The 19,339-nt window shown below is 39.5% G+C and overlaps 1 protein-coding gene and 1 long non-coding RNA gene across 7 annotated transcripts in view; both read right to left on the reverse strand.

The window, feature by feature from the left end:
• MAGI1 (membrane associated guanylate kinase, WW and PDZ domain containing 1) overlaps nucleotides 1–19,339 on the reverse strand; it is a 633,332-nt gene that overhangs the window by 494,301 nt on the left and 119,692 nt on the right. The window lies entirely within an intron of this gene.
• Nucleotides 77–14,866, reverse strand: LOC125930704 (uncharacterized). The gene is made up of 2 exons (XR_007460225.1): nucleotides 12,343–14,866; nucleotides 77–225 (listed from the first exon to the last, which is right to left on the reverse strand). It is a non-coding gene; the product is annotated as an uncharacterized LOC125930704 (long non-coding RNA).

Raw genomic sequence — 19,339 nt, forward strand, 5'->3', positions numbered from 1 at the left:
CAAATGATACATTCCAGGACTCTTCTAACCCTCTCCCTGTCTCGCACCCTCAGACAGAAGCGGAAAGGACGCCCACAACAATAACAAAGGTTTATGTTGGGTTGTGTGTATACATGAATTGCCCACGGGCATCTGGTAAAATGTGACTCCCCAAATAAACCAGTGGGGCCAGTACATTTCCCGTTCAGCAGGAAGAAATAAGCTTTTCAGTCTTAATTCCCCAGTCTGCGGAAAGAAAGAAGAAAAGAATTCTTTCAGAATTGTTTCCTAATCTGGAAAAGAGTGAGAGAAAAGAGAGAGAAAGGGGGGGAGAGAGAGAAGGGGAGAGGGATAGGGAGAGATTCTAGTAGAAAAGATATGGAAAAGAACAAGAATGAAAACAGGAGGATAAACAAAGAAAAGACACCAACCAAACATTACATTAAAGCGATCTAGGGGAGCCTGGGTGGCTCAGTTGATTAAGCATCCAACTTTGGCTCAGGTCATAATCTCACGGTCCGTGGGTTCAAGCCCCGCATCAGCCTCTGTGCTGACAGCTCAGAGCCTGGAGCCTGCTTCAGATTCTGTGTCTCCTTCTCTCTGCCCCTCCCCTGCTCGTGCTCTCTCTTTCTCTCTCAAAAATAAATAAACTTTAAAAAAAAAATTAAAGGGATCTAAAGGTGATGGTCAACTAACACCCTGAAGTCACAATATGAGAGAAAGGAATACATGCCCAAGTAAAGCCCACCATCCACCTCTCCCCACCCCCGGGCCATCTGCTGCCTATCCCTAGATATAACAGGGAGCTAATGAAAGAACATAGACTATGAGGTATGTAAGTGCAAACTCATTACCAATATGAACAAGTAAGTTGTACCACTTGGAGTGGAAGAATAAAGAGAGAATCTGTCTATACTACCACATAGTAACACACAAAATGGGTGAACAGTAAAAAGTACTTCCTTCAAATACGAAAGGACATAGCTCCAAAGTTTGGGATAAAAAATTTTTTTACTATAGATCTTGTTTATTTTAGAGAGAGACCAAGCGAGCATTCCCGCGGGGGAAAGTGGGAGACGGAGATAAAGAATCTTAAGCAGGCTCCATGCACAGTGTGGAGCCCAACATGGGGCTCAATCCTATGACCCTGGGATCATGACCTGAGCCAAAATCAAAGAGTCGGACACTCAGACTGAGCCACCCAGGCGCCCCAAGGGATAAAATCTAAAAACAGAAAAACTGAAGACCATTTGAATCAATCTCCTGACTGATGAAATACTGAACTATCAAGCAAGTAATCTTGCTATTCAATTAACAAATACTTAAGTAAAAGATAAAACTCCATTGGGGGGCAGAATATAAGGAAATTTGTATTAACATGCAGTGTAACAAAAACCTTAAAAAAGTATGAATCCCTTCGCCAAGCAATTCTGCATGCAACAGTACTGTCTCAGGAAATAGTCAAAGAGGTAATGTTATATACACACAAAGATACTTATTATAGTATTCTTTGTAAAAGCAGAAGTTCAGACACAACCTAAATATTCAACAACAGATCTTATTAACTTATGTATTTCACAGGTATTGGAAACATCATTCTGTAACAAATACAGATCATGTGGGAAGCAAATTCAGGTATGAAATAGTTTAAATCTATGGGACAAACGTTCACACAACTACAGGTGGTAAATGTAGATGTGTGCATGATTTTAAATGAATATATATGTGCATTCATATATAATACTATTTAAAAATCAAATGTATGGTAATATAGTTTGTTTAGATTTTCTAACTATAAATTAATGCAAAAATAATAAGGATAATGTGGTATACTTACATAAAGGTTAGAACTGTAATGGGCCCACCTTTCATTAGACTGAGAAATGAACTATTATACTCCAAATATCCCTATATTATGAAGTTCCATTACCTAAGAAAATCTTGCTTCACCCCTATTCTGCAGCTAATATTCATATGCAAAGATCCCATTATTAGCGAAATCACGTCACGTTTTTTGTGGGTTTTTTTGCCAAACTACATAAATCAATAAAAACAAGGAAAATATTTAAATAGAAAACTATTCCAACTTGAATTTGGTACATCAATGGGATTTTCACTTCATCTCAAACAAGCGTTTATGTCTCAAGCTTCCTTTTAAGCAAAATGATAGTCATACTCTTCAGCAAAGCCTCAAGTGCCTTCTAAAATACATTCTCCCCTAGCTCCAAATTCTCAACTGAGCATCTGGTGGCCCTGATTAAAGCACTGCATCTGGTTATGGCCATATGAACAAGGTCTGGCGAATGAGATGTGAGCAGAAGTGAAGTGTGTAATTTCCAAGACGTGTGTGTGAAGAGACCTGCCCTTCCCTCGTCCCTTCCCCACTAACAGGAATGCCAAGAAAAATAGCATAATGGCCAAGCAATAAATAGGGTGGAACCCAAGTTCCTATTCCCACAGAACCACATTAGCCCTGGACTATTCTAGGGCCGGATCGCTATATAAGACAGAAATGAACTTGTATGATAGTGATGCCACTGTGATTTGGTGGCATCCAATTATATTTTGGATGATACACAGAAAACTCGAACACAGTGGAACCAGTCAGCTATTTAATGTTTCCAACCTGATCTTCTGCATCCCTTCCTCCAAAAACATTTCAGAATGGGAAATATGCCACTTGTCACTTCTTAATCATTTGAGAGAACAGAGTAACTAGTTAATGTCAAAGGCTTCTGTGTAAACACATAAAATACTAGGTGTAATTACGACAAAATATTGATTAAGTACAGTCTAAGTTGGATGAAAGATTTTCAGACAAGAATAAAATAAGCATATCTGCCATCTAGACTAACAACAACAACAACAAAAACCTCCAAAGATCATATGCATATTTTATTTATGTAGAAAAAATGGAAAAAAAAACATGTCCAATTGGTTATCTCTGGAGAATCAGAATCTTAGGTTAAGGACAGAGGAAGATAACAGATAAAATGCAGTTTTCTTCTTTATATACCTATGATTTATTAAGAGGTTTTGCAAAAAAAAAAACCATGTATTACTTTAATAACATAAAAAATTATAAAAATAAAGCATATATTAGAACTCTGTAGGTTACATCAGAAAAAAAAAGGCAGAGGCAGGGCCAGGGGGAGGCAATGAAATCACCATCTACAAATAAAACCACAGCCTTCTGAATTCAATGAAATAAATGCATAAACTTTTAACTTCTCCTACATGTAAAAAACTACAGCACACCATGAAACTTAAATCTATTTCTTTAACTTCCTTGCCTTTAAAGGATCACACAATTTCTCCGAGAAAGAGTAAACAGAAAAAAAAAGAAAATTTAAGAAAAATTTAAAAGATAGAAAAATAAACATTCTATGTCTGGTTAAGATATTTAAAAACTCCTAACCACGGGCTACCACTGGCATCGAAGACACAACACTTTCCAACTGGATGTTAAGTGAGTTCATTCTTGAGCTTCAATCTAATGTCTGAAGGCTATCGAGACCTCCAAAGGACGTGGTGGTGGGTAGCCTGTTACGAAACTCAGGCAATGATACATTATTCACTGCCAAGTACCTACTCCTACCTAAGAAAAGCATAGCTACACTACACTGAATACAAGATAATGCACATCGCACATTAACATCACATACACTGAACATTAGCATGTATTATTAGAGCCTGTATAATACAGTACCAAAAACTGACTATACCATTCAGGCCACCAGTAGTTCAATATAACATATTGTATCTTTTGAAGAACATGCCATCAGACTAGCACTTGTTAAGATCAGCAACACCCAATTTTTATAAAAGGTGCCCAGTTAATTAGAGAAGTCACATTCTCATTACTGTGAAAACAAGTCCCACTACCCAGGCTCAAGGTAAAAGGACAGCCACCTGACTGTATGTGAGAGTCAACTTTCAGTTTTCTTAGGAAAAAGTGCTCCTAATCTTTAAGGGACTTACAGTCTAAGGAGCTATATTAAGCATCTAGAAGCCATCTCCACAGTTTTACAAAAGCCCCAGGTATTCAAATAGAGGGGGAAGAAAGGAAAAACAGTGTTCTTCATCTCCAGAGCTCGAACCAAGGGAAGTGTTGAGCAAACAGCGGGAACTAAGCAAATGTCTAAGGCAGGCAATGAAAGTATTCAACAGACCCACCATCACCCTAAAGGTCCAAATGAACCCCTACATGGCTAAGTTGAGAAGAAAAAAAATGGGATGTATACTGTAAGTTACCACGAACAGAAGTTAAGAAAATAAAGTTTTTCAAGTAGCAATGGGAAAACGAACTGTCTAAAATCAACAAAATCAGTTTTAGAACCCACAAACCAGAAAACTGATTCACAACAGTCTTCAACCCATACACACACATGCAGATAATAAAGTTTAAAATGCTAAAATAATATTCTTGATGATTTAAAAACCTCAAAAATTAAATACTAGTTATAAAGAACTAAAAGCCTTTAATCACCCCATTCTAAAAGAAACATGAAAGCATCAAGATTGTCCAAAGTGCTTGAGATATGCTAATCCAACGCTTCCATAAACTGTGGGTCACCAAATCTGATAGAAAAGAGTTATTCCAAGGGGTGTGACATTCTATTTGCACACCAAGAATTATTCGTATACTAAATAAATAGTGTAATTAAAATGTAAGTATTATATATAGATATACACATTTACATACACAGACTCATATGTAACATAGAAAAGGCATTACTAGATTCATAGTAGTTTTCCAAAACTAACAGATCAGGAAAATACAGGTAGTATTAGCTAATACTGAGTGTCTCAAGTTTTTTTGAAATACAGACTCTAAAAGACTGGGAACCACCACCCTTATCAACTGACCTAGATAATACAAGTCCTGATAGAAGGAGGCAGCGATTAAATTAGCACTAGGTCAGAGTAAGATGGCAGAATTAACTAAGCAATGACAACAATCATCTAATACCTATCAGAAAACGTGTGAAAGGAGAAGAAAAAGACCCATCCATTCAAAAAGGCAAAAACTCTCTTCGTTGCTAGTGTTTTTAGAGGTCCAGTTGGGGCTGGGGGTTTGGATCAGCACAGACCCTCCACTTCTGGCCTTGGCAATATACTCAATACTTTCAGTCCAGGGTCATAATTCTCTGTCTCCTTGGCTATTCAGCTACCCAACAAGCTGTCGTGATAACTACTTTTGCACACCACTAGTGACTTTCAACAAATTCTAAACTTATGCCAAACAACTTTCAAACACACGTGATACAGAGGGTTGCACCACAGGCCAAGAAAAACCACCGACGGACTCTCCATTTTGTTAATGCTTGCCCCGGAATTGACGGAATAGGCAAACGCTATCTCCCATACAACAAAGGTATGTAGTACACAAAAGTCACTCCACAGCAAATACTGGAATACCATTTGTCTGAATTTCATCTTGCATATGAAGGTAGTATTAAAATGAACTCATAGTCCCTTGGGGCGCCTGGGTGGCTCAGTCGGTCAAGCATCCAACTTCGGCTCAGGTCACAATCTCGCAGTTCATGAGTTCGAGCCCCACATAGGACACTCTGCTCACAGCGCAGAGCCTGGAGCCGGCTTCGGATTCTCTGTCTCCCCTTCTCTCTGCTCCTCCCCAGCCTGCGCTCTGTCTCTCTCTCTCAGAAATAAAGACACATTAAAAAAATATATTTTTTAATTATACTGAATTTACAATCCTTGCGTGCATACCAAACAAAGTCAGAAACGGCTAAACGGAACACTGAATGCCCAAAAAAGTCAGGCTTGAACTGCAACACTGTTATGAATAATCTAACAAAGGGGTGAGCCAAGTATCAGTAACAAAATTACCAGTGAGTTAGGATTTAAAATATGAAACTGAGAAATCTATCTTTAGGGATGAAAGAGGAACAAGCTATCCATGCTAGCATCCATGTAAAATAAGGGGACAACTACAATTGCTGGAAATAAGAAAACAATAAAGATTTGTGCCACAGAGTCGTCCACACACATTTTTGAAAACCTGTATTTTCAACAATGGAGGGCAGTTTGAGTAACATACGAAATAATCCAGAGAATAAAGTCCTACATCACTATGAAAAACTATATTGTAGGAGATTGTATATTGACAAGAAAGGAGGTGATGAATTACAAAATAAAAAAAAGCAAGCTGGGTAACAGTACCTGAGGAATAAACCCGTTTTTGCTTAAAAGTAAGTAACAGTATGTTTATGGGTACTCGTTACATATGGTTTAAAACACACTGAAAAGAAACAGACTGCCACACCAGCGTTTCTCAAAGTCAACTCCAGGGAGTACTAGGTTCCCTGGCACTTTAATAAAGGCTAAAGTGGACAAAAGAGACAGGACTTCAAGTTCCCAGGTCAGATGCTAGCTAATGTGTATTTAGGCTATCTAGAACACATGCAGCTTTTTTCAGAAACTGTTTACCAACGGAATTCTTCTGAGGAACATCTTGATAGGATAATAATAAAGAGTATGCTTTCTTAAATGCTGAAACAATGTGTTCACACTGATCCTTACCGGGTAGTAACATATGAGATAACTATAGTTTTGTCAATCAGCTTGGATCACTTTTATAATAAGAAAAATAAGACATATTATTTTTTACTGACTACAAAAACTTCTGAATCATCCTACAAAACAGACTGATTAATGTCTAACTTGCAATAAAACTTTATGAGAAGAAAGAACAAAAATGTGTGAAGAGTTAATAAACTCACATTGGCATGAAAGAATCTTTTATTACCCACTTTTCCTAGTGAAACACTGTCAATAAAACAATACCATTCTGAATAATTCAAACCATCCCATTTGCATTTCTTAACTCAGTGGAACAGTATGAGAAATACCTCCCTGAATGTCAAACAACAAGCTGAGAAAAAGAAGAACCAGAAAAATGGTAACCTCAAGATGAAAACACCCATGTGATGAATAGATTCCGAAATATGTAAGTGAAGGAAAAGAAGGCAAAGTCAGAGGTGGAGATTAGCTTTTAGTTAACATTCCTTAAATCCATCCATCTATGATGTGTCATATGGGATTAAGTATGAGGGAAGCCATGTCTACTCTGATAGGGCTCATGGGCTTAGGCCAGGGGGGTGGGAGAAGAGGAAGCAGAGACACTTTAATAAAGGTATGAGTAGTGCATAATGAAGCACAAAACAGGCCCCTAACCTGGGGGGAGGGGATGCAGGAGGATGTGGAACAAGGTGCCGGGTAAGGCTTCCTAGAGGAGGTACCAGCTGACCTGACGCCACAGGCACGAGCAGGATGTATGTCCACGAGGGGTATGTACGAGGATGTTCATAGGTGTATATGGATGTTCACTGCAGTGTTCCTTACACAGTTTTCTAGTCTTCAACAGGTTATAATCCCAATACCCATCTCGTGCTGTTCATGGAAAAATAAAAAAATAAAAGTTGGCAATGTTGGCAATGTTAGGTCAGTCCCCAGCTCCCAATGACATTTAAAACTCACTATATGCCCTCTGATACACACAAACATGGACACATACACACACACACACACACACACACACACACACACTCCCATACCAGAAGTACAGCCTGTGCCTCTCGACTTCAACAAAATGACATCTGAATAAGACCCAACACAGATCCAGGGACCAATATTTGAGAACCAACTTCCCAAAAGACCAAAGCACTTGCTGGAACATTCCAACCTTAACACTATTTCCAAACCAAACCCTAGTTGACTGAGCCAGCCAGGCACCCCGGCATTTAAATTTTTTAAACAGTGATTTGTTCTTTAAAAAGTAAGGCAAACAATTTTCATGACAAAAAATAATTTATTGAGTTCCTGCTCTAAGCCTGGCAATATGACAGGCCCTAGCATCCAGCATCAGCCAAGCACTGAACTAGGCCTTAGGGAAGTACAATCAATAGCATCATTAAAACAAATTTTAAAACGATATAAAGATGAAGTAAAATAAACATAAGACAAGCCGAGACCACCAGAGCATTGAAAACCAGTAAATTAAAATGTTAAGTAAAGAGACAGGAAGTACTCATTGCTTCCTACAGACATATACGTGTATATACAATATATTTAACATCAGAGTTACTTTTTCCCAGTATGTAGCAGAAGACATGACGCACAACGAACAACATAACCAATGATGACAAAGGCAATCAGACTTCAAAGTATTCAGCAACCATGTGCACAGTCCTAGGAGGCTGAGACTTTGATATAAACCCATGTTGTTCCAGTTTGAATTTGTAACCAGTAACCAGTTATAACAAGATTATGACAGACAACAAGATACACACACACACACTATTCTAAACAGACTCTTTATATAGAAAACTCATTATAGTTACTCATTATATAAAAAACACTGTCTTTAATTAGAGTCACTAACATATTATTCTCAATCTAATTATCATGTAACATATAACAGGAAGATTTGCAGCCACAGCCAGATGGGCAGCCAGTGGGTAAACTCCCTCCGGATTCAGTGACCCTAACTACAAAGCTATTTTTCTTTAATTATCTTACAGGAAAAAAAGTCTCGATCCATGGTGCTCTCAAACCTCAAAAGGCTTGGGTAGTTGAGAAGAAACTCATTAACTTGGTTATTACAGCCCATACTCCAGAAAAGCAAGGAAAAAGCATACCTTTTTAATGAAAAATAACAAGAATAAAATAATAGCAGTAAGAGATTTTAGTTCACTGGTTTATCAACATTTGTACACATTCTCTAGTTTCTTTTTCAAGAGGTGGTCAAGGACTACAGACATCATTTACAGAACATAACTTAAAAGAACATACCTAAAACATTACAATAAATATAATGACTATACCAGCTAACTTTTTTTATAAGTCTTAACTAATGGGGTTTACATGTCTCTTTTCTTGTTGTCTCCCAGGAAGAATAATCATAAGACATACCTGGGGTACTTAATAATCACAGGATCCCCTGGGGCAACTGGGTGGCTCAGTTTGTTGAGCGTCCAAGTCTTCATTTTGGCTCGGATCATGACCCCAGGGTCACGGGATCGGGCCCTGCATCGGGGTCAGCACTGAGCGTTGAGCCTGCTTAAAACTCTCTGTCTCTCAACAAAGTAGGAAAGAGTATCCAACGGAAAAAAGACAGTCTCTTTAGCATATGGTGCTGGGAGAACTGGATGGCAACATGCATAAGAATGAAACTGGACCTTTCTTATACCATAGACAAAAATAAACTCAAAATGGATGAAAGACCTAAATGTTACACAGGAAACCATCAAAATCCTACAGGAGAACACAAGCAGCTACCTCTTTGACCTCGAATGCAGCAACTTCTTACTCAACACGTCTCCGAAGGCAAGGGAATTAAAAGCAAAAATGAACTATTGGGACCTCATCAAGATAAAAAGCTTCTGCGCTACAAAGGAAGCAATCAACAAAACTAAAAGGAAACTGATGGAATGGGACATGATATTTGCAAATGACATATCAGATAAACGGTTAGGCATCAAAAATCTATAAAGAGCTTACCAAACTCAACACCCGAAAAACAAACAATCCAGTGAAGAAATGGGCAAAAGACATGAATAGACACTTCTCCAAAGAAGACATCCAGATGGCCAACAGACACATGAAAACATGCTCAACATCGCTTATCAGGGAAATACAAATCAAAGCCACAATGAGATAACACCACACACCTGTCAGAATGGCTAACATTAACTACTCAGGCAACAACAGATGTTGATGAGGATGAAGAGAAAGAGGATCTCTTTTGCACTGCTGGTGGGAAAGCACACTGGTGCAGCAGCCACCCTGGAAAATAGTATGGAGGTTCCTCAAAAAATTAAAAATACAATCACCCTGCAACCCAGCAATTATACTACAAGGAATTTATCCCAAAGGATACAGAATACCGATTCAAAGGGGCACATGCACCCTAATGTTTATACAGCACTATCAACAATAGCCAAATTATGGAAAGAGCCCAAATGTCCATCAACGGATGAATGGATAAAGAAGATGGGGTATATATACACAATGGGATACTACTTGGCAATGAAAAAGAATGAAATCCTGACATTTACAATGACATGAATGCAACTGGAAGGCACTATGCTAAGTGAAATAAATCAGAAAAAGACAAATATCATATGATTTCACTCATTATGTGGAATTTGAGAAACTTCACAAATAACCACCATAAGGCAAGGGAAGGAAAAAATAAGATACAGAGAGAGAGAAGCAAGCCGTAAGACACTTAAATACAAAGAACAAACTGAGGGTTGATAAGGGTGAGGGATTCAGGCCGGGAGGGGGGTGGTGAGTAGGAAAAATGGGTGAAGGGCATTGAGGAGGACACTTGTTGGGATGAGCACTGGCTGTTGTATTTAAGTGATGAATGAGACGGGAATCTACTCCTAAAGACAAGAGCACCCTGTATACACTGCATGTTAGTGAATTTGACCAAAAAAAAAAAAAAAATTCTCTCTCTCTCCCTTTTGCCCCCACCTCCACTCCCCCCCCACCCCATAAAAGAAAATCACAGAATCCCTGGAAATTCTGATTCTGTCACTCTGGAATGGGGCCCAGTATTTTAATAAATACATTAGGGTGACTCTTTTGATCAGGCAAGTTTGGGAAATAATGGGTTATCCCAGGAAATCCTAAGGACCGGAGGAAGAAGGAACCACCCACTGACAAGTGAAGAAACCAAGGCTTAGAGAGGTCACAAAGCTACTTAAGGGTCAGAGGCAGAAACAAACACCACTGTGTGAGCTCAGACCAGTCCCTTGCAGCCTGGAAGTAAAACTGCCTTAGCCAAGTTCCTCCTTCCTCCTTCTGCAAAGAGAAGGATACTAACAAAACCCATTTCAGGGACAGGAAGGAGTTAGTAACACGCCATTCGTTTCTTAATGTCAGCCTTAGAGTACCCTAAGTAGAAGACACTGGTAAACACCTATAGTGCAGCTCCTGGTACATAATATGAATAAAGTAAGGCTTCCTTCCTACCTCCCATTCTTCAACCCTTCTCCCATTGAGGTCTTATATTGGAGCATTTGTGCCTCCTTCTATCAAATGAAGCCAAAGTTTCCTGGACATATACAATATTAGTAAAATATATAAAATAAATGTCTGGCAGTTAATAGATAACAGATTTACTTAAATTTTTTCTTTTGTTTTATTCATTTCATGAAAATTACATTCACACTTTGATATCCAAAAATCCTACCAGTTTCTTGCCTAGAGAAATACACTTCAAAATTTATTTCATTTATTCATTTAAAAAGCCTAATATAACTAACATAAATCTCTCCATACAGTCTTAATTTCCAACTATAGAGGTTAACAGAAAACGATGATAACTAACATTTACTGAGTATGTCACAAGTATTAAATCACTATTTCTCATAAGAAGTCTAGAGGGAGGTGAGTTTGGTCCCATTTGGAGTTAAGGAAATGGGAGGAGAATGGGAATAACACTGCAATTTCTGCCACAATCCCTAATACAGATGAATAAAAGATTTCTAACAGTGAAAAAGTGGAAATTTACAGAGGTGATGAGAATGCCCAAGGTCAATTAATAAACAATGATACTAAGATGTTAAACAGGCCCAGGTGGCTCCAAATCATGTATGATTTCCATGACACCATACCAGTAAAGCATGCCATTGACACTGTGCTGTACTTTGGTGAAAGTTGAGACCCATTTTTTTATGTTTGTTTGTTTGTTTATTATTTTTTAGTAATCTCTACACCCAACATGAAATTCGAGCTTAGGACACTGAGACCAAGATCGCATGTTCTTCCAACTGAGCCAGCCAAGTGACCCCGTGTATTTTGTTTTTTTTTAAGAAATAAAGAGGGGTGCCTAGGTGGTTCAGTCAGTTAAGCGTCTGACTCTTGATTTTGGCTCAGGTCATGATGTCTCATGATCTCAAGGTTCATGAGATCGAGCCCCAAGTGGGGCTCTGCGCTGACAGCTGGGAGCCTGCTTGGGATTCTCTCTCTGCCTTTCCCCACCCTATCTCTCCCAAAAATAAATAAATTAACATTTTGAAAAAGAAAGAAAGAAAAGTAAATCATCCCATGAAAATTAGGGCAAAAAAGTATCCAAATATGAATTATCAGATTTTGAAAAGGTAACAATCTTGACTGGAAATCATATTATAAAGTATTTTCAGCCTTACCAATGATGTTGAATGCCAGCATTTGCTCTCTGTTTTTAAACTGAGCATTAGTGTAAGAGGGGAAAAGAAAAAAAAAAAACAAAAACAAGAGTATTCTGCAAAACATTCCTTGAAAAGAATAGGAACCACCTAGGATCAGTGGTACAAACCAATCTAATGAGGCCAAAATAAGACATACCCAAGCAACACAAAGAACCCAGTGAGCCACAAACTCCATCTGATGTCAAGTCTAAAAGGAGAGTTCTGTCATCACCATCAGTGGCCTTGAATGTGCCAATCCCAGCTATGAGTGTCTCATCTGGCATGAGACGTTTCACAACACATCTTTATTTGCAGGCTGAGGCTGCTTGCATCATCCAGATTTACTGCCGTATGAAAACCTGCAATGCGAATGTTTACTGTTGTCATGGAACCTTCACATGAGGTCAAAATAACACACACCCATCATTGTGACATTTCCAAATAGGAATGAACAGTAACACGCATCAGAAATGGTGATACTTAATAATGTTATTAATTGGAACAAATCAAGACAGCTCTTTTTCAGATACATGTATCATCATGGGAGGCTTAGCAGTATCTTACAAAACCTGGCAATAAATCCATGAGTCCTTCATTTCACGAGGAGGTGGAGTAAAATACCAGGCATAAGCGTGACCAGTATAAGTGGGCATTGCCAGCACCTGCTCCAGATGGGTTCCTAGCTGGTACAATAGACAGAATGCCTTATTTTAAAGTTCAGCACCTTTTTGTCAATCCCTTTTTTCTTCACCCAATGCTGTGACCGAGACATTAAAGAACACAACATGTTGGAGTGCCTGGCTGCCTCGGTCGGTAGAGCACACAACTCTTGATCTCGGAGTCATGAGTTTGAGCCCCGAGCCCCAAACCCCAAGCCCCAGGTTAGGGGTAGAGTTTACTTTTAAAGGGGGGAGTTTACTTTTCAAAGGGGAAGGCAGGGGGCTGACTCAATCAGGGCAGCACGGAACTCTTGATCTCTGGGTCATGAGTTCAAGCCCCATGTTGGGCAAAGAGCTTACTTTAAAAACAAAACAAAACAAACAAAAAAGAAAAAAACCATGTGATATACACAAAGCATTTTGCTGGTCTAGGTTTGTGTAAATGGCATCTTGAGGGTTCAGAATCAAACTGCCACCTCAGAGTCAGAGGCCAGAATTCTAAAAATTAGTATCATTCATTCCAGAAGGCAAGGCACAGCAGTCACTTCTTCTGTCTACCCACAGTAATCAAATGTTCTTTCCAAAACCCTACAAGGAATCTTGATGTGATTAATGACCATCTATCCTGCAGCTTTTTATATCAAAAGGAATAACTTGAGCTAAATTAATTACGGTTTGCAGCGCCAACAAGTGCATGGTTAATGGCTAAAATCAAAGTCATCTAGATGGTGAAGCCTCACCCAAAATTAAGCCAAATTACCCTCCATATTAATATTGAGAACCAATGCCTATCTATGCCATCAATACATTTACTTCTAAACATTTTTATCCTTGGTAAGGATTTCTCAATAATCAAACTGTAATTGGCATTGAGCCCAAAAAAATATACAACCATAGCAATTAATATCTCCCTGGACACCAATTAATTATTCAGCATTGCCTAGCTGCCTTAGAAGCCCAGAGATGCCTGGTTGGTCTGCAAGGGAAACACTTACTTAGCACTCCTCCTGTGTGGAGAGGCACTATGACTCATTACCACTGCACACTTACAACACTCAGAAGGGATACTCAAAGAGGATCAGATCAGTTACACCCAGGAGCCCAGCTGAGGAAGACTCAGACAGATGACATATCTACCAGCTGTGTTATTTTTTTTTCCCTAAAGGCAATGGCCAAAGGCCCAAATCAGGCGCAACAGAAGTGGGTAGGAAAGAAAACGGAGTCACGGTCAAAACTGAAACCACCAGAATGTTAAATAATAATAATAATAATAACAGCAGCAGCTGTAGTCACAACAGTAAAAGCACAACCATGCCCAGAGCTGATGGGAAGTTCTCAACAGAGGAAAATTTGGTTAAATGTGACTTAAAACAAGAAAAACCTTGGATTCAGCAATTTCAAATCTGGGAAGCACTTCTAGGAAAATCATTAATCATGTGGGCAAAGAGTTAGCTATAAGGATGTTCATCACAGAGTTGTTGTTTGAAACGTGAAAAACTGGGAACACCCAAGATAACCACAAATAAGGAAATAGTTACATAAATAATGTCCTATAACGAAATACTAAGCAAACCTTTAAAGTGACAGTATAAAATCAAGTGGGGTTTTTGTTTTCAAGACAAGGCAACATGCATGATTTATTAGGAAGTGAAAATTCTAGGAGCGAAGTGTATACACTTCAATATAAATTTTAACTTTACGCACACATATATATCTAGAATAACATATCCCAAAAGAATAAGACTGGTTACATTTGATTGGTGGGATTGCAGGCAATTTGAGAGGGTCTGTTCATTCTAAGATTTCTGTGATAAACATGTATTCTTCTTGCATTAGAAAATTAATGAAGAGCACTGAAGTATTTCCCCAACATTCTACCACACTGTAAAGGCATGCTGTTTTCAGAAAACACAAATATTTGCTCCTTAAATTAACTTTTAGCCTAAATCCAAATAGTTAACTCAAGGTGTCGCCATAAATAGTTCTTTCTCTCTGTAGAATACTTAAGAATAAATGCTTGAGGTAAGAAACAGAAAGTATACTGACTGTGTGAAATCCACACCAAGGGGATCCAGCTCCACAAAAATAGCCATGAGAGGTAGGAAGTCCATAATTAGGGAGTCCCATTTTTCTCTCTCTAATTCCTACTGGTAACATGTACCTTTATGGTCAGTCATCTGAAGAAATCAGGCTTACCATGAAATGAAAACAGATCACAGACGGGCGCCTGGGTGGCTCAGTCGGTTGAGCGTCCGACTTCAGCTCAGGTCACGATCTCACGGTTTGTGGGTTCGAGCCCCGCATCGGGCTCTGTGCTGACGGCTCGGAGCCTGGAGCCTACTTCTGATTCTATGTCTCCCTCTCTCTCTGCCCCATCCCCACTCATGCTCTGTCTCTCTCTGTCTTAAAGATAAATAAAACATTAAAAAAAAAATCTTAAAAAAAAAAAAAAGAAAACAGATCACAGCAACACAGACGAATGTCAACCTCAGGAAAAAACAAGATCCTTTCAGGAGCGCCAATGGATAGTGGAAATAGCACCCACGTCCAAACTACAATCCCTTTTGACAGGACTGGGTTAAAAACCCCTTACAGACAACAATACTAGAGGAATAACATGAAGAGGGCTGGAAACAGAAGGAACAATTACAAGCTGTCCTCATTTTTTGTGCTGGAAAATTAATTTATAGCAAGGACCTTGGCATCAATGTTAATTCAGCATACATACACCAAAGACCCCATAGAGATTTTTAATACGATTTCTAATAGACTTCAGCTAACATGCTTACATTTTGAATTAGACTTGAAAAGGGGGATTAAAGTTAAAAATGGATTAGGAATGCAAATTAAAACAAACCCTCCCAGATGCATTAATTTTTCCAGATACCATAGAAGTCTTTGTCAAGTCCAAAATGAAAGTATAAAAATGGCCTTATATCCATGGAAATCCACATCATGTTTTCCAAAGCAAAAAGCCAAGGAATGTTTATCACATATCTTGGGAGTTGATCACTTGTACACCTAGATCAAAAAGAATAATTAAAGTTTCAAGAAGAATTTCAGATCAGCTTCCATGCACATTATCATGTGCCCCATGATTACAATCACCTGGTCCAAAAGTATACTAGGCTTTCCATCTTACAGGGAAATTTTGCTGTGCACCCCTTTAGGACAAGGGATGGGCAGTTTATACCCAGTCATTATGCCTTGGATATTACTGCAAAGACGCTTGCAGTTTCTTACTCTAATCTTTCCTATGTCAGGTTTCTTTGAACTCATTAACTCTTTAAATCACACCCAACAGACATGAAAGGCATAAATCAAACATCACTAACTGACTTTCAAACTAACTTCTCACTTTAATGAACACATTGGGTGAGTGTGAGACAAAAAAAGGGGGGGGGCGTATAATTGGGAAGAGGTAATGAAAGTGTGGATGAAAATGGGGCATGTATTAGTTGTCTCCTATTGGACTGGAAATAGGACTTAGCATACGGTAGGCACTCAAATATTCACTACAAGTATACTGGACACAAATGCTTTGCCATATTTGGCTGTCCAATACCATGCATATAAATATTCACCACATTTTGACTCAGTTCTGGTTCTGATGGAGCCATAGTTGTGATGCGGGCAGGGCTGGGGTGGGGGGACAATTAATAAGAAGTTCAATAAACAAGCATAAAATCCAACTGTGGAGAACACCACTGGGTTGCCTGGCAAATACCGCAACCCCTCCGCTTATCTAGACATTGTCTCACTCCCATCAATTGATTAAAAAAGACACACCTCCAGCCACCATATCTGCATGGGACTCCATTGCAGTGGCCACAGTTTACTGGTCCAGACTGATTAGGAACCAATCACAGTCCTTCTCCCTGCAATTTACAACAAGGACTAAGAGATTCCAGCCTCTGCCTGGCTAAGCCTGGGAGAGGAAGAAATATATGCTGACCGTTGTAGATAGCCAGTCTCTGCTCGGGAAGGTAGATCAGTCTAATTGAAGAGAAGAACAGAAAAATGAAGCAAGAGCATATTAAGGGGTAAAGGAGACACCTACAGAGAAACCTGATGAAGTTCCAAGTCATGAGTCCCAGGGTGTTTCTGAGGCTTGACAAAATACCTTACCTTGGGTACCTCTCAGGTACCCTTATACCCTTAGATAGACACCTTTTCTTTCTTTCTTTCTTTCTTCCTTTTATTTATTTATTTATTTATTTATTTATTTATTTATTTTGGTTCATGAGCATTGTACTACTTGCAACTCAAGAGTCGTACACAAAAGACTCTCTAACAAAAACAATCAGCAAGACAAGAAAGAAAAAGTTGAGGCCACAGACAGAGTAGCGCAAGTGAGCCAGGGCAGCCCTCGCACAGATGAAGAACCCACAGCACAGGGCCAGATCGGAGATGTGGGAACGGAGAGAAAGTGCATGAATTATACACTTCTGCTCAGCCTCTGTGGAATGGGGAGAGAAACACAGTGACTAAATTAGCTAGAGATATCAGCGTTGTTTCCACAGTGTTTTAGTATCTGTGCATACCACATTCTTTTCCTTTCTTGTACAGGCTTGTTTGAAACTCTGGCAAAATGCTGCACAGGGGAAGCAACTGAAAGTTGGCTGAGATCAAGTTCTGGGATTTCAATTAAAAACATTCTCTCGCTGCTTGTCACCGCTGTGGAAAATAAAGAGCTGCAAAGGCAAGAGGTTTTTTCCTATTGAAAAATATTTCTGTTAAGCTTCAGAATGGTGCAAATCGTTTATCGACATACACAAATAACTTCTGTTCGAGCTATACCAGGGCTCTGGTCCAATCCCTAGTTTCTGGGAAAACAGCAAATTTTGTATAGACTAATTCTACTGTTCTCATTTCCTAAGCGACCTCCACGAATTTGCATTTATATCTCCAAGAATGCCTAAAAATTCCCACCAATGCCTGCTATCCCACAGAGTTCCAATAATTATCACTTCTACTAGTACATGTTCATTCTGCTTGAGAAGATACCCACCAGGTCTCAAAATTCATGATTATTAAAAAACACCACTTTCACCGTACAAAAAGAACTGCCAAGACTATTCTCCCCAAAAGGACAACACACGTCTTCATTTTGCCCCATGATACTAAAACACTAAAGAATACGACAATAAAATCTCTTTGTGAGAGTTCTCCGATATGAATTAATGATGACTCTTAATATCACACGACAGAGAGTAAGTATCTGGATTCACTTCTGCTTGTTGAACAATTTTACAGGTTGGTACATTAGTACTGTACAAACAGAAGGCAGGCACACAAGCAAAGTTGAAACAGAAAGAACTCTCCCCCATCTCTGAGCCCTGTCTTAGTAGAGACTCTGGAACACCACTGCTACCTCCAGTCTCCAGCAAGGAGAGAAGCCCTAGGCTGCCACCCGTCTAAATGGAAGCCCAGCTTCAAAGTGGATAAAAGGAAGAGAGTCAAGATGGCTCCTTTACAATGAAATTCCAAGCAACACAAGGAGAGAGCAGCCCACAGAGGCTTCAGAGAGCAGGGAGAGCTCTGGCCCCCTATATAAGTGTAAGTTAACTTCCAAGTGGAGGCATTCACTCTTGTAGGAAGCACCCACGTTCCTGCTGAAGTCACAAGCAGAAAGGCTGAGTTTTAGCTGTGAAGAAACACAGCTCGGGCTCTCTTACCTGTACCAGCCTGCGGCTCCCTCCCCCTTATTCCAATTTGGGAGAGATAGCCAGGGTTCCTCCAGCAACTCTGCAAATGGGGCGGGGCTGCCCGAGTTTCTGCTGGCACCTGAGAGCAGGAAACTGCGCATGCTCCCCACCAGAGAGAAGCGCTGGGCTACAGAGTAAGACCAGACCAGCAGCAATGACCTTCCAACATTGCTATTAACCTCAGGAAGCAGGAGAGAAAATTAAAATTGCCCCAAGGAGCTTCAACAACAGAATCAGAAATTAAAGATCAAAGGAAGAGAACAAAAGGGCCGTGGTTGTTACTAAATGGCTGGAACAAGGCCACAGGGCCAAGTGGGTTTAAAAAAAAAAAAAGGCAATTAAGTTTATCCACATTTAGCAAGGGGTCCTTAGCTTGAAGTCTTAAGATGGTGCAGAGGCAGTGAACGAGAGCTCAGCGATGGGACGTGGGTTTGCACATCAACTATGCCATTTCCTAGTTGGGTGTGACCATGGGCAAGTCATTTCTCCTCTCTAGGGAGCAGTTTCCTCATCTACGTACCAGGGATCAGAGTAGTGCCCCTACTATAGGGCGGAGTAAGCACTAACTTCCTAGAACACAGCAAGCACGTATGAAATGTCATCATCAAGACAGTCTACACAAGCAAATCTACACCCTTTCCCCAGAGGTCAGTTTCCTTAAGAGAGAGGAAAGAAGGTCTTTCCTGCAAAGTTTTTGTTTTTATTTCTTGCCAGTTGGTTTGCTTTAATCAAAGTTGCTAAGTGCTTTTTATAGATGGCCCAATTTTCAATTTGCCTAAAATCAAGC

The sequence above is a fragment of the Panthera uncia genome, chromosome A2, assembly GCF_023721935.1.
Source record: "Panthera uncia isolate 11264 chromosome A2, Puncia_PCG_1.0, whole genome shotgun sequence".
NCBI lineage: Eukaryota > Metazoa > Chordata > Mammalia > Carnivora > Felidae > Panthera > Panthera uncia.